At 41.8% G+C, this 23177-nt stretch overlaps 1 protein-coding gene across 1 annotated transcript in view; it reads left to right on the top strand.

Moving 5' to 3' along the window:
• The first annotated feature begins 282 nt into the window (after positions 1-282).
• Positions 283-23177, top strand: part of cyfip1 (cytoplasmic FMR1 interacting protein 1) — a 229254-nt gene continuing 206359 nt past the window's right edge. Inside the window, exon 1 of the mRNA XM_041198917.1 lies at positions 283-622. The gene's annotated coding sequence lies outside the window, so the exon portion shown is untranslated. The remainder of the gene's footprint in view (positions 623-23177) is intronic.

The raw sequence follows: 23177 nt of genomic DNA on the forward strand, positions 1-23177 counted from the left end.
CCTCTGTTAATAAAGCCTTTTGCGGGGGGGGGGTGTGGAAAAAACTACTTTAAAGCGGAAAAAGCAGTTCGGTGGTGCGGACTAAATCTGAGCACTTCAGTGCGGACTGGAGGAGGAAGAGCCATAATCTGACAGGGCGTGGTGCTGTGGCTCTGACTGGCGGTGAGGAGGAGGAGGAGGAGGAGGACTCCGCCCACCGAGCGCGCGTGCGCGCTCCCACCCCGTGGCCGGCTCGGCCGGCTGCGCACGCGCACTCCCGGTGGGGAGGGGCGCGCGAGGGGGGGGAGAGTTTTTTCCCCACCCTCTTGCTTTGCCGGCTGGGCCGGCCGCGCATGCGCGCTCGTCCTCCCTCTACCAACCGCTGCGGTCGGTGCTTGGGTATCGACCCGGAGACAGGAAAGGCCGATAAACATCTTGCGGTGGCGGAGAGGCAACCCGCCCAGCCAGCCACCCACTCCCCTTGAACCGACACTGCGCCCCAGGTCCCGCACGGGCAGTATAACCTATGAAGTGTCGGGGTTAGAGCCATGGAGCCGCTCCGCTGCTGAAGGGAGAGGGAAAGGGAGAGAGAGTCGGTAACCGGGATAAGGGATTCCTGTGGAAAAAGGCACCGCCATCCGTGGTGAGTAATAAGCGTCGGGGAAACGCCAGCCCAACAAGGCACCATTAACAGAGATTTTCATTTTTAGCTGTATTTATACTTTGGGCATTTTTCCTCCTCCCTTCCCCAGGGGTTGTTGTTTCCCTGACCGCTGGTATTATTATATATTTTGGGGTTTGGTGTGGAGTTGTGAATTTAGGCTCCCAGACTGGGAAAAGGCCGAGATGCTTCGGTTCTACCCCCTCCCCCCCACCTTCCCACTTGCCCAGCCAGCAGTTTGCTGAAGTTTACTTTAATGTTTGAAAGGGGAGGTGGTGGGGACGGACAATCCGTGTTTCTCTCATCCGTGTTTCTCTCAACCGGAGTTTGGATCCGGCTTGCAGACTTTGAAAACCTTTTTTTTTGCTTTGAATATTTTTTTCCCTTCTCGGCCACACCTACAGAAACTGGATCACAGTCTGGAGCTTTGAGACACTGACTCCTGTGCAAACTTTTTTTAAAAACTTAACTCTTCTCTGTCACTTGTTTTCTCCCCCCCCCCCCCGCTGTGAACTCTCTCTCTCTCTCCCCCCCCTTTAACATCCATTACTGATGAGGTGTTCTCCCTGTAAATGTTTTGTGAGGGTTATTTAAAAAGATTCTTACTCGAGAACGAAGTAAATATTTAATTAACTTACACGAGTGGAACAGATCTAGTAAGAGGGGCAGAATTGAGAGTTAAAAACAAAAAACTGCGGATGCTGGAAATCCAAAACAAAAACAGAATTACCTGGAAAAACTCAGCAGAGTTTTGCTGAGTTTTTCCAGGTAATTCTGCAGAATTGCGAGTGTCTGGCAAGCCCAAAATGCCTGTAATCACTGCAGTGTTTGTTTTTCGGAAAAGTCTTGTTTGAAATAAAAAGGGAAGTGACATACTAGCGATTTAAAATATTTTAAAAAGTGGAAATGCATAGCTTGACCAACATCCAAAAAACTTAACGTTGTGGTGAGACCTTTGACGCATGGAAGATTTAATGAAATGACCCATCTGAAATGTCAAATTTCAATTCCTGACCGAGTATTTTCGGCGTTTAATTATAATCCGAGTGGCTTTGTGATGAGTTTCCCTTAGTTTGAAAGGATTGAATGATTTGAAAATGATCATCAGAAGGTTAAACCCACCCCTCTTTGTCCACCTGCTTCATAACCTTGTGGCCTTTGTTTCCCAGCACACCGGCTCTGAAGCTGGCATCTTAGAAAAGGATGTGTTTTTTAAGCTTTTACAAATGGAGGGTTTAAGTTTAAACCATGGAGTGACTTTTGAGTGGTTCTCCAGCAAGTTGCTGCTGATGTTTGGAAATGTCAACAAGACGTCGGCTACTGGGTACAGTTGACTTTCGCCTCCCTCACTGTATTTTAATTGTAATTAATTAAATGCTTTGCATAGTGCAGCTTTATTTGTACATAAATGAAATGAATATGAAAGATCTCACTAAACCTTGTAGGTGAAACTGTTTTTTATTGTGAACCAAATTAATGTGTGGCTCTGCTTTGAACATCTAACTACAACTTCTCAAAGTGTCAGCTGTGGCTCAACTGGAAACACTTGCATCTGAGTCAGAAGGTTGTAGGTTCAAGTAACACTCCAGGACTTGAGCATCAAAGGTTGACACTCCAGTGCTGTACTGAGGGAGTGCTCTACTATTGGAGGTGCCGTCTTTCAGTTGAAACATCAAATTGAGGCCAAGTCTTTTTCTGGTGTAGCTCAAATATCTTTTGGCTCTAGTTTGAAGAACATTATGGAAGCTGACCCGATTTTAATTGCTTTGGTGGCTGTGACTTCAGTTGCCTGGACCCTAAACTCTGGATTACTCTCCATTTACTTTTCCATCTCTCTACCTTGCTTCCCTCCTTTTAAGATATCCCTTAAAACCTATCTTTTTGACCAAGCTTCTGGTCATCTGACCTAATATCTCTTTATGTGATTATACCACATAACGTGTTTTCAAATGCTCCTGCGAAGTGCCTTGGGATGTTTATTACATCAAAGGCTCCATATAGATATAAACTGTTGTGTATGTATATATTATGGGCCATAACTTCTGAGCTCCCCAGCGTCGGGTTGGGGTGGTACCCCAAAGATGCACTAGGGAATCCCTCTTGGAACTTCACGGGGAGCATTTGCATTGCAATTGCCCAGAAGTGCAAACTTCCTCTGGGAACCATTGAAAATGAGATTTGAAATGCAAACTTTGGATAGTTCCGACAGGATTACACCAACAGTTGCTCAGAAAAACTTAGAAGAATTTAAAACCTCTTCTAACTTCTGGTTAACTATTGGCAACATCCAGACCGATCCCACCATGGCATTCCCCCAACATGTCCTAACCCCCCCCAGGGGACTCACCCACCTCTGACTAATTCCACCCCCCCCCCTTCCATGGGACTACCCTCACCTGCACGGACTCATCGCCCAGGTACCCCCCCCCCCCCCCCCCCCCACACCCCCACACCGTGGGCCCGACTCCCACCTCCTGATCTGACAGGACCCTGCACCTAGCTGGCCCCATCCTCACTCCTGACCCGACTCGAACCCCCACCCCACCAGCCTGACCATCGCCTCCCAACTTCTGATTCACCTCACCTGTCTACTTACCTTAGGCACTTATCTTCTCCCTGGTTGTCAACTTCAGTCGGACCTTTAAACTTACCGGGTTTACATCAGCTAGTGCTGTAAAGAAGAGGGCATGTCCTCCTTCAATTTAACTCTGCTGGACTGTGATGCTGGGCTTAGCAGGCAGCTGCGCTACCTGGGTCCTGCCTGGTCTGAGTTGGAAGATTGGGCAAAACAGACACAGAATAAACTTGGCGTAGGCAAGTGGGCACAGAGTTGCAATCCGACGCTGATTGCCACACTGAGGAAGTTACGGCCCATTATGTTTGTGGGTTGATGCCAGTATCAAAAGCACAGTTACCAATAGTTGAATATTGGAGTCCTTTGGGAGATCAGCTTTTTCAATATCATGGTGGAGGGGAGGGAGGTGGATGTAGGAAGTGATTTGTATTGACACATCTCGTTTACCTTTAAGTACAATGTGCTGCTCTGGAGCCCGGAGTTTGGAATTATGGATTCCACCACACCTGTAAAATATGCAATTATTTCTGTTAAAGCATTTGATACAATAATGAACTGCAGACATAAATTGTACCTCAAGGGAGGTTGTGATTTTAATTTGGTAGACAAGCAAATGATGACATGAATTTGTGTACAAATATTGCAAGTTGACTGAGCTTTTTAGAACAAATTATTATAAAAAGCTTAATGTGGCATGAAGAAAACATCTAGTCATTCAATCAAAAGTTGTATGATAATACCGCGTTTGGGAAATGGTAGCAACCATAAAATGTTTTATTTATCAAACAAGTGTTTAAAAAAAAAATCGATGAAAGGAGCCTAATTTTTGTCAGTACTTGGTGTATGTCTGAATTGTATCACTTGGAAAAAAGTTTTTCTTGAACATACTGAAGCACCATTAATTGCGGTGTATGAGACAACCCCATTTTCCTTTCAGTGCCAAAATGCAAGTTAATGACTATACCGACCATATAAGTCAATTTCACCCTCTCCTCCATTTTTTGGCTAATAAATGCATATTTAGGGCTATACTTGCATTTGGAGTAACCCTCAATTTTTCAGCTCAGAAATACATGTTTAGCATTGTACTCGCCTTATAAGTTGGTTCATGGGATCAAGCATGCGCAATGGGCCATGTTGCCAAGAAGATGCCCACTCACAGCAGACCATGTGTGGCGATAGACAAATAGAAATTAGTCCTTTTGCAGCTCATCAATCGATTCCATGTTAATGGAAAACTAGTGTGTGAATGGTCATGAGAGCAGAGACCAGACACAGAAGCATGTATTGGGATGGATCTTTGGCAAATTATCAGAATGCTTTCATTGTTAACGGAAAGGTAATGAGTAAATACACCCTTAAGTGGGCCAAATCAAACTGAGTCCAGCAGATTTCAGAGCAACAGCTGCTTTATAGGATAAAAATGTTCAGTGTTCTGCCAGAAGACCAAGATCGCTCAGGCGACCAGAAAACCTTAATGCTAAAATGACCGGTTTCCAGCAATTTGTGATCAAACAGCAACAAAAGCTGTACCCATTATGTCACATTGGCAACATGGATGAACCACCCATGAATTTCAATTATGCCCAGCAACTGAACTGTGAAGTGGAGAGTTACAAAAACAGTTCTAGTGAAAGGCACAGGACATGAAAAGACCAGACTCTGTGGTACTAGCTTGCATGGCTGAGGGGACAAAATTCAAGTCTATGGTAATTTTCAAACTTAAAATTGTGCCGAAAATCAAGTTCCCTGCAAGAGTTTTTGTGTGTGCCCATGACAACAGTTGGACGGATAAGGATGGAGTGAAAAGAGAATGTGTGGAATAAGTGTCTTTGTGGTCTATGTAAAGAACAGAGTTTATTAGTGTGGGACATTTCAGATCCTTTATAACCAATGAGATTCAGATCTTCTGTGAAGAAATAACACCCAAATTGCTGTTATACCGGGGTCTAACATCCGTAGTTCAACCTTTTGGATATGTGCCTCAACACGCCATTTAAGGATCATGTTTGTGCCTAATGGAATAGGTGGATCGTTGGTGGAGAACAAACCTTCACAAAGAGTGGAAATATGCGTGCTGCCCACTTGATGTTTTGTGTGGTTCCATCTTCAAAGTGGGGTGCTATTAATGCACAAACTGTTATCAGATCACTCAAGTAATGTGGAATATCCAATTCACTGGATGGAGAGGAAGATGATTTTCTGTGGAAGGGTGGTTGTGAAACCAAAAGTGCCACACATGATCCAGAGTGGGATCCTTATGATGATGCCATAGCCAAAGTGATACAGAACAAATTCAGTGAATTCTTTGTATCAGGTGATTAACTTGATCTTTTTCTGATCTTGCCGCTTCAGGCATAAACCTTTCTGGGCTGGGTAGTAGCACAGCCTGGTGTTATCAGGACCCCACCCTGGGCAATGGTGCCTCCTCCCAGCAGCTTGTTGAGTTCCTCATCATTGCGGATGGTGAGCTGCAGGTAGTGGGGGATGATGCAGGTTGTCTTGTTGTCCTGGGCCGCGTTGTCAGCCATGTCCAGAATCTCAGCGGTCAGGTACTCGAGGACAGTGGACAAATAGACTCTTGCCCTGACATGCTCGTCATAGTGACCCTTGTGCAGCAGCTGGTGGATACTGGTGATAGGGAATTGGAGTCCTGTTATGGAGGAGTGGGTCTTGGCCTCAGCGCGCCCTTTCCCTCTGGTTTTACCATGACCAGACATCTTGTTGCCACTGTTGAAAATCTTCACCAATCTTAAAGTGGTTTTTAAATCATTATGATTGGTTCAAACTACCCTTGTAGAAGTATTTAATTAAATAAAATTGACACATTGATTTAGTTTGAAGTATTGGTGTTATATTTTTTCACATTTCAAGATGGTGGCCAACACTGGTTCGCATTTTATACTCTTTGTGTAAGTCAACCTGGATCTTTGAAAGGATTTTTTTAAAGCTTTAAAGGTCGACTTGTAGATCACGATCTATAGTTTCAAATTGTAACTCTTTCGAGTATAAAAACTAATATTAATCTACTTAATTGTTGCAAGGGATGTTAAACTATTACAAACTGTGCAGTAAAAATAATACTTTTATTCATTCATGGAATGTGGGTGTCACTGGCTAGGTCAGCATTTATTGCCCACTCCTAATTGCCCTTGAGAAGGTGGTGGTTAGCTGCCTTGAACCGCTGCAGTCCATGTGTTGTAGCGGGAGGTGGTGGTGTAGTGGTATTGTCACTGGACTAGTAGTCCAGAGACCCACGGCAGATGGTGAAATTTAAATCCAACAAAAATCTAGAGTTAAAAGCCTGATGATGATGAAACCATTGCCAATTGTCGTAAAAACCCATCTGGTTCACTAATGTCCTTTAGGGAAGGAAATTGAGACTTCAGACCCAGAGCAATGTGGTTGATTCTTAAATGTCCCCTGAACAAGGGCAATTAGGGTTGGGTAATAAATTGCCAGTGACACCCACATTCCATGAACAAATAAAAAAAAATATACCTATGGTGCTGTTCGGGGGGCAGTTGCAGCAACAGTGAAAGAACAGCAATATAGTTCCAAGTCAGGATGGTGGTTTGGAGGGGAACTTCCAGGTGGTGGTGTTCCCATGTGTTTGCTGCCCTTGGCCTTCTGGATGGCAGCGGTTGTGGGTTTGGAAGGTGCTGCCTAAGGAGCCGTGGTGATTTCCTGCAGTGTATCTTGTAGATGGTACAAACAGCTGCTACTGCGTGTCGGTGGTGGAGGGAGTGAATGTTTGTGAATGGGGTGCCAATCAACCTGGCTGCTTTTTCCTGGATTGTGTCAAGCTTCTTGAGTGTTATTGGAGCTGCCCTCATACATGATGGAGAATTCCATCATACCCTTGACTTCTGCCTTGCAGTTAAGTCCTGTATTCACTTATACTACCACAAACTGATAGGGATTTTGAAATATAATTTGAGATGTTCCTTGCAGCCTTACGCCTATTGAAATATTTATTTAAGATAATATATTTTAAAATTCTGAGACAAAAGCAAAATACTACGGATGCTGAAAATCTGAAATGCAGAAACAGAAAATGCTGCCTAAGCTGCTGATTGTTTCTATGCAGTATCCAGACCACACTTCTGGGGCCCAGTGGCATTCTTCTTACACCTGAGCCATTGGAGCCTTCTCAGTGTTGCCAATTTTTCAATGCTTCTCTCCACGTTGCCCCTCTCCCCATCCCTCATGAATTTTTGGATTCAAATTTCCCCATCTGCTGTGGGATTTGAACCCGGGTCCCTAGAAAGTTATCCTGGATGTCTGGACTATTGTCCACTGCTGTAACCTCTTCTGACCTTTGTTTTGTTTCTACACTTATTGCCATCACTCTTGTCATCCAACTGTTCTATCCTTGCCATCTTTCTCATAGCTCAACTAAAAGCTGGTCATCTCTGACATCTTTCAGTTCTGATTGAAAGGTTATCTGAAATGTTAGCTCTGCTCCTTTCTGCATAGATACACAGGTCAGGCAGTATTTCCAGCATTTTATTTTATAAAGTTTTATGTTCCCTCTGTTTAGATTAAATCTGTGATATACTCATGATTTTAACTTTTACCATTTACCTTAATCCAATCCTAATTTGATACCACAATTAAACAGCATAATAATTTGGTTGTGGGTTGCCTAACTGTTGGTGCATTATAAATTGGAAAATGATATGAGACAACTTTGAGGAACATACCACTCTCAACTTTGATACCTTGCCAGTTTTCTTTATTGAGGAAATCAAAGCTTATCCAGTGTTCTATTACTGTTAGTATCCCAGTGTGCTTTTGAGGTTTAGTCACTGGCACTGACTTCAGGACTTGAGTGCATAAATTAGGCTGCTGCTCCAGTGTTGTGCTGAGGGGACTACTGCATTTTTTGATTTTTTTTTTGTGTAATGTTAATAAGACATGTCTTTTTGTGATTAAGGTGGGCATTAAACATCCCTTGATACTACTCAAAAGTGGCCAGGGTATTGGGAGAATCCCATACAATGTTCCTCCCTTAGCCAATGCTGGCAAAAGAAAAGATGAATAATCATTCATCTCATTGCTGTGTGCAACAATTGGCTGCTTGTGTTTGCCCATATAAGTCACTGCACTAAATGCACTTCGTATACAATGGATCAATTTTTGAGATACTTAAGAGAAGTGTTAAAACTTAATTGTCTTCAAAATACCAAAAGCATTAATTAAAAATTAATTTGCCATTAACAATACTAACCTGTTTTTTCCTTATTCAGTTTAAGTTGAAAAATCTACGTGTACCTATTTTTACTGTAAACACTGACTTATGTCAAAAATTTTTTGTTAAAGTATAGTTTTGAAATGATTGCCTGATCGGAAATTAAGCAATTGTATTTATGTTACATCTTTCATGAATTCAATAACAACTTAAAGGCATTATATAACATTTTTAAAAAGTCCCAAGGTGCTTCACAGAAGTGTTATAAAACAAAATATGACACTGAGCCACACAAGGAGATATTAGGTCAGATGACCAAAAGCCTGTTTTGAAGTCATAGGTTTTAAGAAGCCTTTTAAAGGAGGAAAGGGAGGAAGAAAGGCGGAGAGGGGTAGGGAGGGTATTCCAGAGTTTAGGGTCCAGGCAACTGAAGGTGTGGCCACTAATGGTGGAGCGATTAAAATTGGAGGTGCACAAGAGGCCAGAATTAGCGGAGGGTTGTGGGCCTGGAGGAGATTAGAGTTAGGGAGTGGCAAGGCCATGGAAGGATTTGAAAACAAAGATGAGAATTTTAAAATTAAGATGTTGCTTGACCAGGAACCCATGTAGTTTCGGGAGCACCGGGGGAAGGGGGAACTGGGATTTGGAATGAGTTAACACAAGGACAAAGAGCTGTTCAGCCGATGTAGTACTTTGGCAGTGAAGTCACTGTGTTAATGTAGGAAGCTGGATTAACTGAAAATGTGTCAGTGGCTTTTATCTATCTGGCTATCTATCAAAAACCACACTTTCCTATTATACCCTAAAAATTTAACCAGCACTTGGACCCTGCAAAACTTTATTTGCCAGACTAGAGGGTGGTGTGCACCCAGCAGCTTAACTAAACATTGTTGGTGCTGCATTTTTAAAAATAGGAATAGTCTCAAAGCAGCATCTACAATATTAAAATGCTATTGTGCTACTCTTTATCAGCTCAGTAAATGTATACTTAAGCATTATTACATGTGCTGTTCACATATAACCATTAGTTTAAATTAGCGCTAGAAATCAACGAATATAGATGTGTAATTTTCTGCATCATCTATGCCTTGAATGTGATCTTATCATTTATGTCAGCCCACAGATAAACAGTAAGCATCTCAGAAAAGGATGGCTTAATTTTTAAAAAATCTTTAGAAGTTTTTATTGTGCATGTGTGGTATGGGAAAGTATTAGTTAGGGACCAGTGGTTAACAGAAAAAAAAGACATTTTGCTGCAGAATAATACTCGCAGCATTTCTAAGTTATACTTGCAGTTGATATTCTGTAAGTCACTGATTCCTAACTTGTACTGTTAATGTAACAATCCTGATGCAACTGAAATATAAGCAGCTGTTACTATTTTTGACTCTGTTTTTCTCAGTCCACTTCGAATTGTCGGGTGCCACATCTTAGTTCCTCAAACCTGAGTTGGTTTGCAGCCTAATGGGCATTGAACCCGATCTGCACTTGTTAGATATATATTGACCATCCAGGATTACATCATTCTGAAATCGACCCACATTGACCTGGGGTGGGTGGGATTTTGATATTTAGAACTTAAGCAAAAACTGCAAACTAGCTGCAGTGAAGGAGGGGGACCTCTTGCTGTCTGTTGCAAGCACTTGAATAGATGAATGGCAGGAAGTGGACTGCATAAATCAAAATTGAAGTGCTGAAACCTATAAAATTCTAACAGGACTAGACAGGGTAGATGCAGGAAGGATGTTCCCGATGGTGGGGGAGTCCAGAACCAGGGGTCACCATCTGAGGATATGGGGTAGACCATTTAGGACTGAGATGAGGAGAAATTTCTTTACCTAGAGAATGGTGAGCCTGTGGAATTCGCTACCACAGAAAGTAGCTGATGCAAAACATTGTATGCTTTCAAGAAAGAGTTGGATATAGCTCTTGGGGCGAAAGGGATCAAAGGATATGGGGAGAAAGCGGGAGCAAGCTTTTGAGTTGGATGATCAGCCATGATTATAATGAATGGCGGAGCAGGCTCCAAGGGCCGAATGGCCTACTCCTATTTTCTATGTATGTTTCTATCAAAATACACAGATCCATCATTTCTTATTAGGATGCTGGTAGGCCTGCTGTAACATTGTTTTTATTGAGATTTTCAGCGGCTTCAGTTTTTGTTTTAACACCAAAAGAACGCTTGCAATGTTTAAGAAATGATTTTAAAAAAAGACCACACCATTAATAATCAAACCATATATGCTCCTGGAAATCATTTTAATAAACTGCCTACTGGATAGTCAAAGGAGTTATTTGAAATGGAAATGTTTTCACATTTACTTGTAAAAGGAAAGGGAGCAGCTATTACTGTTTCAATTCCCTAGAACAGATTGTAAGTAATTCTAAAATGCAGAGTATTGCCATAGGAACAAGAGCAGCCTGAGAATCTTAAGGAAATGGACAGGCTGTACTTCTTGTTTTGTTTGCCTGCTGATGTGGTATTTGTGTGAATAAAGTTATTTTACTGCCGGACCAAAAGCCCTGTAAATATGCATATAATGTTGTAGCTTACGGCAAACCCTGGTATTGCATGTTACTTTGGGGCGAGAGGAGAAATATTTTCCCTTCATTTTTTTCCCTCTTCTTACATAAGACTAGGCATAGGACATTCAGCCCCTCGAGCCTATTGTACTATTTGGAATCATATCTGAATTGTATCTTAACTTGATTCACTGCCTTGATTCTGTAATCCTCCATACCCTTTCTCAGTAAAAATATATTAATCACAATCTAGAAATTTTTCATTGACTTGGCCGCAAAACCTTTTAGGGGAGATTGTTTACACAGTGCATGAACACCCAGCCCTAATTTTAGTTATCCCCCCACCTGGACTCTCTTTCACCAGGGGAAATAGTTTCTTTACATCCAGTCTATCAAATCCATCAGTCACCTTGAACACCTCAATTAGATCCCTCCTTAATTGTCAATATTCAAGGGAATACAAGCCTAGCCTAACCAAGAGAGGTTTGGAAGATCATGACTACCGCAACAGCAATTCTCTCACCACCTACTATTAATATCCTGGAGTGGAAACTGTTGGGTCCTAGAGATTTGTCAATTTTTAATTAGTTTCTCCATCACTTTTTTTTACTTATACAGTATTTAGTTCTACCTGTTGAGTTATTTTCAGTTTTCTTTGAATCTCTGGGACTTTAATCTCATCCTCTATCGTGAAGACTGATACAAGGAAGCTATTTACTAAGTCAAAAACAGAATTACCTGGAAAAACTCAGCAAGTCTGGCAGCATCGGCGGAGAAAAAAAGAGTTGACGTTTCGAGTCCTCAAGACCCTTCAGAAGGGTCATGAGGACTCGAAACGTCAACTCTTTTCTTCTCCACCGATGCTGCCAGACCTGCTGAGTTTTTCCAGGTAATTCTGTTTTTGTTTTGGATTTCCAGCATCCGCAGTTTTTTGTTTTTATCTATTTACTAAGTCTACTGTTTCCTGATTTCCAATTACAATACCATTTGTGCATGTCGTTAGGGGTCCCACATTACACTTAGCAACACTCTTTCTTCCTGTTAATATAGGAACGTAGGAGCAGGAGTAGGCCATTCAGCTCATCGAGCCTGCTGTGCCATTCAGTACAATCATGGCTGATCATCCACTTCAATGCCTTTTTCCTACACTATCCCCACATTCCTTTATGTCATTGGCATATTTGTTTTAAAAAAAACTGTCCTTAATATCCTTCACTAACTTTTTCTTGTATTCCATTTTCAGGTCTCATTACTGTCATTGTATCCCTTTGCTGTTTTTTTTAATCGAAAAGCAGAATGCCATGGATGCTGGAAATCTGAAATATAAACAGAAAATGCTGGAAATGCTCAACAGGTCAGACAGCACCTGTGAAGAGAGAAACAGAATTGATGTTCAGGTTGATGAAAGGTCATCAACATTAAACATTGGCCCGTAACTTCTGCGCTCCCCAGTGTTTGCTTTGGATGGGACCGCAAAGATGTGCTGGGGAATCCCTCTGGCAAGTTCCCAGGCAAGGGTTTGCACGGCAATTTCCCAAAAATGCTAACTTCTGGACAAATGCGCTGCGCTGGGAACCATCAACAAATGCAATTTAAATCGCAAACTGCAATGGTTCTGCCAGGATTATACCAAGAGTTACCCAGCACAAGTTAAAAATAAAACCTCTTCTAACTTCTGGGTAACTATCGTAAAGACCCAGACCAACTCAACGGGACTTCCCTGCACCCCTCTTCCACCCCTGACCTTGGCCCCCCCGGCACCCTCAATCTGCCCCCCGACCTCCGGACAGCCCTAAATCCTATGTACTTACCTTCTCTCTGGCCTGTCAATTTCCTGGCCCTTTAAACTTAACTGCTTTACAGCAGCAATTGCTGTAAAAAAAAAGGGGCGTGGCCTCCTTGAATATGCTGGACCTAGACTTTGCTGGGGCCTGCGAGGATTCTTTCACTGCATGCCCCAAGCAACTCCGGCAAATGGAAGTGGCAACGCAGTTTTCAAGATCAGGGAAGTGTGTACTTATTTCTTCTATCTTCTGTGGACTAGCACTTCGCGACCCTAATCAGAAGTTACAGCCCACAAATTCTGTTTCTCCTTCTACAGGTGCTGCCTGACCTGAGCATTTCCAGCATTTTCTGTTTTACCACAGAACCTCCACTATTTTTTGCCTTTGTACAAAACTAATAGAAAAGGCTTATACAATGTATCTCTCGGTTCCCTTGTTGACCAAGGTTATTTAATTACACAAATAGATCTCTTGTCCTTAAGGTCCTCTATTCCAGCAAATGTGTTTTTTAACCAAACACCTGCCATCCTTCATCTGTAGTTAATTCTGTTGTGGTTAGTTCTTGCCTCATCCCTTCAAAGTCAGATCTAACTATGTTTAAAATATTGGCTTCTTAAAATTTATTCTTTCACTGGATGTGGGCACTACTGGCTAGGCCAGCATTTATTGCCCTTCCCAAATTGCCCATGAGAAGATGGTGTTGAGCTGCTGCCTTGAATAGCTACAGTCCATGTGTAGGTACACCCACAGTGCTGTTAGGAAGGGAGTTCAATTCCATATTATGGTCACTGTTAGCTAGTTGTTACCTTGCTATTTAGATTATTGACTAATTCAGGATTATTTAATACCAAATCTAAGATGACCTATTGTCTTGTTAGTTCAAAAACATATTGTTGCAGGAAACAGTTTGAACACACTTGAGGAATTTGCTACCTTTGGAACCTGAGCTATTCTACTTTCCCATTCTGTGAAAGTTAAAGTATCCCATTATTGCTTTAACTCTGCTTTTGCAGCAGACTTCTCTAACCTCCGTAAGACTGTAGGAGCAGAAGTAGGCCATTTGGCCTATCGATTCTGCTCTGCCATTCAATGAGATCATGGCTGATCTGAGAATCCTCAACTCCACTTTCCTGCCTTTCCCTTGATTCCATTACTGATTAAAAATCTGTCTATCTCAGCCTTGAATGTACTTAATGACCCAGCCTCTACAGCCCTCTGTGGTAAAGAAAAACTGACTACCCTCTGAGAGAAGAAATTCCTCCTCATCTCTGTTCTAAATGGGTGCCCCCTTACTCTGAGTTTATGCCCTCTGGTCCTAGACTCTGCCACAAGGGGAAGCAACATCTCAGCACCTATCCTGTCAAGCACCCTAAGAATCTTATATGTTTCAATAAGGTTGCCTCTCATTCTTGTAAGCTTCAATGAGTGCAGGCCCAACCAACTCAACCTCTCCTCATAAGAAAAATCCCTTCATCCCCAGGATCAACCAAATGAACCTTCTCTGGAATGCCTCCAATGCCACTATATCTTTCCTTAGATAAGGGGGCCAAAACTGTTCACAGTATCCTAGGTGTGGTCTAAGCGCCTTGTATAGTTTTAGCAAGACTTCCTTATTTTTATACTCCATTACTTTAGAAATGAAGGACAACATTCTGTTTGCCGCAAACAAAAACAGAAAATGCTGGAAAAACTCAGCAGGTCTAGCAGCATCTGTGGAGAGAGAAACGTAGTTAACCTTTCAAGACCGTACGACCCTTCTTCAGAACCATACCAATCATGTGCTGAACTTGTATGCTAGCTTTTTGGGATTCATGCACGAGGACCCCCAAATTCCTCTATGCTGCAGCTTTCTTCATTCTTTCTCCATTTAAATAATATTCAGCTCCTCTATTTTTCCTGCCAAAGTGCAAAACTGCTCACTTTCCCACATTATATTCCATCTACCATGTTTTTGCCCACTCACTCAACCTGTCTATATCCCTCTGTAGACTCTGTCATCCTCACCATTTGCCTTCCCACCTATTTTTGTATCACCCGCAAACTTGACGATAGTACATTCGTTTCCCTCATCCAAGTCATTATATATATTGTAAATAATTTTGGCCCCAGCACTGATCCCTGTGGCACTCCACTAGTTACAGATTGCCGTCCTGAAAATGCCCCCTTATCCCAACTCTATCTTCTAATAGTTAGCCAGTCTTCTATCCATGCTAATATACTATCCCCAGCACCATGGGCCCTTATCTTATTAAGTAGCCTTATGTGTGGCATCATATCAAACGCCTTTTGGAAATCCAAATATTCCATCTACTGGTTCCCCTTTATCTATCCTGCTTGTTACCACCTCAAAGAATTCTAATAAATTTATTAGGCATGATTTCCCCTTCATGAAGCCATGCTGACTCTGCTTTATTAGATTATGCATTTCTAAATGCTCTGCTATTCCATCCTTTATAATAGACTCCAGCATTTTCCTAATAACAGATGTTAAGCCAAATGGCCTATAGTTACTTGTATTTTGTCTCCCTCCCTTTTTGAATAAAGGTGTTACATTGGCAGTTTTCCAATCCGCTGGGACTCTTCCAGAATCAAAGGACTCTTGGAAGATAACTGCCAGTGCATCCACTATCTCTGCAGCTACTTCCTTTAATATCCTAGGATGCAACCCATCAGGTCCAGGTGACTTATCAGCCTTAAGCCCCATTAGTTTCCCTAGTACTTTTTCTCTCATGATAGTTATTGTATTTATTTCCTTCCTAACTTTTGTTCCATGATTATTTAGTATTTTTGGAATGCTATGAGCATCTTCTACCATGAAGACTGATGCAAAGTAGCTATTCAACTCCTCTGCCATTTCCTGGTTTCCCCATTATTATTTTCCCAGTTCCATTCTCTAAGGGGCCAAATTGACTTTGGCGTGTCTCTTCCTTTTTATATAGAAGCTCTTACTGTCTATTTTTATATTACTTACTAGTTTACCCTCGAAGTTTATTTTCTCCCTCTTTATTTTTTTCTTTGGTCATCTTCTGTTGATTTTTAAAACTTTTCCAATCCTCTGGCTTACCACTAATCTTTGCCCCCATTGTATGTTTTTTCTTTCACTTTGATTCTACTCTTAACTTCCTTGATTAACCATGGTTGGTTTATCTCCTTCCTACAATCCTCCTTCCTCACTGGGATATATCTTTGTTGTGAGTCATAAACTATTTTCTTAAACGTCTGCCATTGTTCATCAACCATCTTTTCTGCTAAATTTCTTTCCTGGTCCACTCCAGCCAACTCTGCCCTCATTCCTTTGTAATTACCCTTATTTAAGTTTAGCACAGTTGTTTCCGAACTAAGCTTCTCATTCTCAAACTGAATGTTAAATTCCACCATGTTATGGTTACTGTTTCCTAGGGGATCTTTTACTCTTGAGATCATTTATTAAACCTGCCTCATTACACATTACCAGATCCAAAATAGCCTGATCCCTGGTTAGATCCACAGCATATTATTCTAGGAAACTGTCCTGAATACACTCTATGAATTCTGGCTCATGGCTACCTCCACCAATTTGAATTTCCCAATCTACATGGAGATTAATGTCACCCATGATTAATGTACTGCATTTTTTACAAGCCCTCATTATTTCCTGATTTATTCTCTGTCCGACCCAGCATAGCCACTGTAAGGGGGCCCATAGACTACACCCACCAGTGTCGTCTTCCCCTTGTTATTTCTTACCTCCACCCATATGGATTTCACATCTTCTGATGCAAGATCATTTCTTGCTATTGTACTTATTCCATCTTGTACTAACAAAGCTATGCCACCACCCTTTCCTTCCTGTCTGTCCTTTCGAAAAGTCTCAAACCCCTAAATATTTAGTTCCCAGCTTTGATTTCCTTGTAAACATGTCTCCATAATGGCTATAAGATCATACCCGTTAACCTCTATTTGCGCCGTTAATTCATTTATTTTGTTCTGAATACTATGTGCATTTAAATAAAGAGCCATTAATTGTGCCTGTTTACCTTTTTTTCCTCCATTGACCCTATTTGCTTTTTTTTTAATGTTTGGACACTCTGTCCCTTCTGGTCACACTCTGGGTATGATTACCTAAGTAGCTGTCCTGCAATGCCGCCATATCCTTTTGCTTTGTAAGCCTACTTATCCTCTCTCCAGAACTCTCTACCTCCTCTCTTTAGTTTAAAGCCTTCTCTACACCTCTAGTTATTTGATTTGCTGGTCCCAGCATGGTTCAAGCGAAGCCCATCCCACCGGAACAGCTCCCTTCTACTCCAGTACTGATGCTAGTGCCCGTGAGCTGAAACCCATTCCTCCCACACCGATCTTTGAGCCACGTGTTTAACTCATTGACTTTATTTACCCTATGCCAGTTTGCCTGTGGTTCAGGTGGTAATTCTGAGATTATTACCTTGGAAGTCCTGCTTTTTAATTTAGCTCCTAAATTAAAAGAATTTGAACTGTTCAGATTCTTTCAGCAGAATGTGCTTTCTAGCCCTATCAGTGTCATTGGTGCCAACGTGGAAGACGACAACTGGATCCTTCCCCTCACACTCCAAGTTCCTCTCCAGCTCTGAGGAGATGTCCTTATCCCTGGCACTGGGCAGGCAACACAGCCTTCGGGATTCACGCTCACGGTTGCAGAGAACAGTATCTATCCTCCTAATTAAACTGTTTCCCCCCTACCACTACTATGTTCCTATTTCCCCCCCCCCCCACCCCAAACTTGAATGACTCCCTGTGCCACGGTGCCATGATCAGTTTATTCATCCTCCCTACAGTCCCTGCTCTTGTCCACACAGCTTGCAAGAATCTCGTAACTGTCGGACAATTTCAGGGACTGAAGCTCCTTGAATGCTACCTCTGGGTCCCCATACCTGCCTCACCTGCAGTCGTACCCTCCTGTCCCTGATCTCACACCAAATTCAAATTACCTAACCTGTGGGGCATGACCACCACCTGGGTCAGTGTGTCCAGGTAACTTTCCCTTTTCCTGATGTGGCGCAATGTCTGCAGCTCAGACTCCAGTTCCTTGACTCGGATCTGAAGTTCCTCGAGCTGCAGCACGTGCTACAGCTGTGTTTGTTCTAGATCACCTTGGTGTCCAGCAATGCCCATGTGCCACAGCAAGAACACATCGCCCGTCCTACCATCGCTATCTTATTTTAATTTATTAATTAATTACTCTGATATCCCTGCTGTTTACACTTCATTGAAATTAATTATTTATACCAGTATCGACCTTATACTTAAGCTATTTTTCAGAAAGAGAAAATAAAGACTAGAGATCTAAACACTAACTATAGAACTTAATTTTAATCTAAAGACTAGAAGTACTCAAATCAGCTGCTCTCTGCGCTCTTTTTAAATGAAGTCTCCTCGCTCTGCAAAGTCCACATGCTCACCCACTCTGTTTTAAATAAAGTCCACGTTCACACGCTCTCTGTTTTAACCTCCGTGCTTGTGTATCTCACTCCTTTTTAAGTGTTCTATCTGGAATAACCTCCACCAAAATCATCCATTTTTTTCTATTCCTCCATTCTATCCATAGTGTTCTACTGTCTGCTCACCCTTACTGAAAGTTCTGCTTTTAATGTTTTAACTTTGTTGTTTATCAACATTGCCACTTCTCGTCCTTTTCCAATTTTCTTGTCCTTTCTAAAGACCTTATAGCCTGGAATATTATCCCTCAGTCATGCGCTGTTTGCAGCCAGCTATCAGTGATGGCCGCTACACCATTCCGTTTAACTGAATTTATTCCTAATTCACTTGTTTTATTTCTTACGATGCATGCATAAATGTATAGAAATTTAAATTTGGCAAAAGGCCATGTCCTGCTCTTGTTCTAAGCTGTGTTACGAACAATACTTCAGGCTGGAGTAATGCTCAATGAATGGCCTCCAATACCTTGTCCAGTAGCTGCTGTTCACATGTCTTCCTAGATAATGTATGTTGCTAGACTGTTCATTTTTCTATGAATTTTTCATTAGAACAGCCACATAATAGTGATATAGGGCAGGAAACCTGGCCTTTTTAATTCTTAATTTAGTTGAGTATAAAAAACCCTGCATATTCTGACCTTGTACTATTACATTGGGAAATAGCAGTTTATATGCAGGACACTTTTTCAAAAAGTTTGCAATGCTGGTATCATGCACCTACAACTTTATTATTGAGATTGGACTATTCCAGTGGTCTTGTGTGGGTTTAACCAAGGCTTGTAACTAGTTCTACATTGCACTGTTAGAGACCACAAACTAGCCCAAGAAGCCTGCTTGGTAGAGTGTCTCAAACCCCCAAGGCATTAGTGCACCAGGTTGTATGCTGAGTTGTATTATTAGTTTTGTGATGATGCACGCCCAAAACAACTTTGCACCAAACAAACTGAGAGCATAATCGCTGTGTAAATAGAATTTGAATGCAGTGGATGTCATGACACATGGACAGTGCACAGACCTGAGTGGCAGCAGCAGGAGGTGTGGTGGTAGCAGTAAAAATAGAATGGGAGAAAAAGACCCTGTGTGCGCACAATGCAGAGCTGAGCGATAGCAGTGACAATAGGTAAAATGGGACTCTAGGGCCCTGGATACAAAGTGTGGAGATAAGTAGCAACAGCAGAAATAAGTAGAACAGGAGGCAGTGCCCCAGAGCATGGAACTGAGCGGTGGCAGCATATAACTAGCAAAACAAAAATTGAGGACTGAAGTCACAGGGAAACTAAGAAATTCAGCTAATTGCCTAACAGGTATTTAAGATTGGCAAGTACACTTAAATGTACCAAATTTAAAATGTTAAGTGTTGTGCGTTTTTTAAATTAACCTCCCAATAAATATAAAGTCAGCATAAGAGAAGTAGCTGGTGTGTTGTTTATTTAAGTTTTAAGTTCATTTCTGTTAAAGTCAGTTCATAGTCTAATGAATAGAGGGCAAGGCGCCTCAGTTCTGTTTGATGCAAATCCTGTTCCATGCGGGAACTCCAGAAAACTTATCATATCCCAGACAACCAAGTGCAGGAATTGCCATCAGCTGGAGGAGCTTGAGCTCCGTCTTTTGGAACCTGAGCAGTAGCTGGCATTACTGTGCTGCATTCGTGAGGCTGAGAAGCACGTGGATAGCACACTTCTGGATGTGGTCACTCTGTAGTTTGAATGTGCAGGGAGAGGGGAAATGGGTAGCTACCAGGCAGTCAAGGAGGACCAGGCAGGCAGTTTAGGAACCCCCAGAGTGCATTTTGCTCGCCAAGTGAACTAAATACTGGTGAGCATGATGGTTCCTCTGGGGAGTGCAGCCAGAGCCAAGTTCAACGCAGCTGGTTCAGATGTACAGGAGAGCAGGAGGATGATTGGTAAAGTGATAGGGTTTCTGTATTTTGGCAAACAGACAGGTGTTTCTGTGGCAACGGATGTGAATCAAGGATGGTGTGTTGTCATCTTTGTGCCAGGGTTGAAGGTGGAAGATTAGTTTCTCTGAAATGTGAAAATTTTACCTGAATGCTTGCTTTTATTTTATCACTGATATATTTTCACTGCTTTTCTCCTTCAGCCTCTGCTCCAAACAATCATTCATTGCCAGTGATTTCAACCAACATCTCAATTCATTATGTGCCCTTTCCTTCATGGACAATAAATGCTGTTACTGTTGCAATTTGGGAAACATGAACACAACAGCCAATTTCCAGACAGGAAGATCCCACATACAGCAATGAGATAATGACCAGATATTTTTTTGGGTGTTGTTTGAGGGATAAATGTTGTCTAGGACAATGGGGATGACATCTATGCTCTATAAGAGACCGATAACTTGTTTAAAAAAATTCAAACTTCCAGTTAATAGCTGAAAGGATAACAACAAGGATTCTTGTTTTAGGCTTTTACTGTAACACCTGACTTCAAGCACTGTTGACTAAACACTATTTTTGTAGGCAACTTTTACTTTAAACCACAGAACATTTCCCTTTCTTTCACTTTTAGCACAACTGAAAAAAACACACTTCACAGGTATACCTTAAACTGTCTTTTAAGTGGGCATTCATTTCTCCCAGAATAAGCCCAAAATGATGCTTAGCTCCCGAGGAATTACTCCTGATCCCTTCCTTTCTCAGCCTGGAAGCGTTTAACTTCAGAGCTGTCAAAACTGAGAGTTTTCTGGGCACTTCTACTTGTAGCTAAAGCTAGGCAAATCTTCTAGTCTCATTTTAACTCATCACAAATTTGGTCTTTCCATCCGAACATGAGCTCCCACCCGCATTCCTGCATAGTGAACTGTAGAGGCTTTCTGTCTCTAGCTGTTCCCTCCCTCTCCCCCGGACTCTGGCAGGTTAACCCGTCTGATATTCAGTGATATTTTAGGAAAGCTAGTAACCTGATATTCAGTGGCTTTCCTCTATACCCTTCCCATCTTGAAGCCCATCACCATGGCAATGTGAATTACATATCCAAGTAGAAATGTTGATTAGCTATCCGTGACACCCCAACTCTCTCTTATCTTGGAAGTAAATGGACAGTTTAAAACACAACTGTTTAAAACTCAACATTCTCAACACTTCTGGGACTTTGGAGACTCTCAATGCACCCACTGTTAGCATATACGCTTGGAGACAACAGCAACAGCCTAAACACCTTGCACCTTCTTGCCAGTTAAATAATCTTGATGGCCTATAATCTCTAACCATCAAATCACCCAGGCTTGCTGTCAAGCGGACTTCAGAACAGGCCACATGACTCCCTTTACCCTAAATTAAAGAGACAGTACCGAAACATAAGCATAAACTTCATAATTGTAACATCACCTTCAAAATAGTGCCAAAGGAACCTTTCACCCAAGAGGGCAGATGGAGCTTGAGTTTGGTTTCTCGCACTTCCGACCAAACAGCACTCCTTCAAAACTGAACTGGTGTGTCGACCTTGATTTTTGTGCTCAAATTCTGGAGAGGGAGCTGCGTATTCACTCAAGTTGGGCATGAGTGAAGAAATCTTTTCATTGAAACTAGCCAATGCTATACTTGACCTGGTTTGAATCTAATGTTAGGCACCATAAGTTCTGTTTCCCTCAACAACTGGCCTCCCTGCTGCACAGCTGTTCTAGCTGCATGTTTCCTGCGAGGCTACTGGAGCAGTATAATTGAGAGTGCTCGCCTACAACTTTGAAGATCAAGATCTGGAACTATTAACTGTTTCTCTTTGCAATTTTTAAAAAATTAAAACCCTGTGCACCTATAATAACTTTTAATAATAGTTATAGCTACCAGGTGTCAAAGTGGAGCATCTGTGGCAAACTGTCAAGAGATGACTACTGACTTTTGTTTTACCCAGCTAAAGCAAAATATGCAAGCTATACTGTGTTGAAGAATAAAACATAGTGATGTTTTTAATTGTGTACATTTGCATTTGATAATTTGAATGTTGCTCACAGTATTACACTGTGGGTTTAAGGAAAGCCTGCATGCGCAGTCTCCGTTTCCTTTGCAAGGTAGTCATGTGGGCATATAATTTAACTAAGGCCCACTTGACCAAACTGGGGACATGTAGAATTGCATCCTTATTTCATCCAGAGAAGTTTGGAGTGGATTTTCAAATAGGCTTGCTGCATACCTCCTGAATCATTAGAAATAGGTGTAAAACTTAACCAAAATGAAAGGTGTGCTTTGCCTCCAGTTTTCAATGGTCAACTTGCATTGTAATTTATCCAGGAGCTGTGTGTGTGTGGTGAAATGGACTACTGGTGGAAGTGGAAAATTGAATTTAAATTAAATCGAAAGACATTGTGATTGATTTAGAGGAATTGGCCAGTGGCAGTGACAAAAGTGCTTGTGAAGTTACGAAAAGCTCAAAATGTATTTTGACCATCAACAGCCTTTTCAGAGGGGGACTAAAAGAGAGGGAGAAAGGAAAGGGCCAAGAATTGAAATTAAGGGAAAAGAAACCTGTTTCTGCAGGGAACAGTACACCAACAAATGAAAGAGCACTGCAGCATCTGACTCCTTGTTTAACTCATGAGATAGTTGTGAGGAAGGTAGCCATGTTTACCACACCATTGCACAGTTTTCTGTGGTTTTTGGCACTAATGATATGCTGGCTGTTGATCACTCTGGCATTTTTTTTTTACACATCATGTCACTGAAAGCACATTGTAGTGTGATTGCAATGCATCTAAAGAATCTTGCACCATTATGGTTAGCCTTTCACATATTGTCCTTGTTTTATTGGTTCTACTACCACAGCTTCCCTTCAATATTCTGCATTCACTGATCCTCTACCAAAGCAAGTTGTATGTACCTTGGTATGAATATGTCTACTTTTGGGCAGGTGGATGCAGAACAGTCAAGCATCCATTATCTTCATTGGGCAACCCATTGGTGACAATGTTGTGATGAAAAAAGTTTGAAAATAGGTCATAAAAGAGAATGAGAAACTTGTCATCTGAGGAATAAAGAACAATGTGAAAATGGCCTGGA

This window comes from Carcharodon carcharias, chromosome 11 (genome assembly GCF_017639515.1).
Source record: "Carcharodon carcharias isolate sCarCar2 chromosome 11, sCarCar2.pri, whole genome shotgun sequence".
Taxonomy (NCBI): Eukaryota; Metazoa; Chordata; class Chondrichthyes; order Lamniformes; family Lamnidae; genus Carcharodon; species Carcharodon carcharias.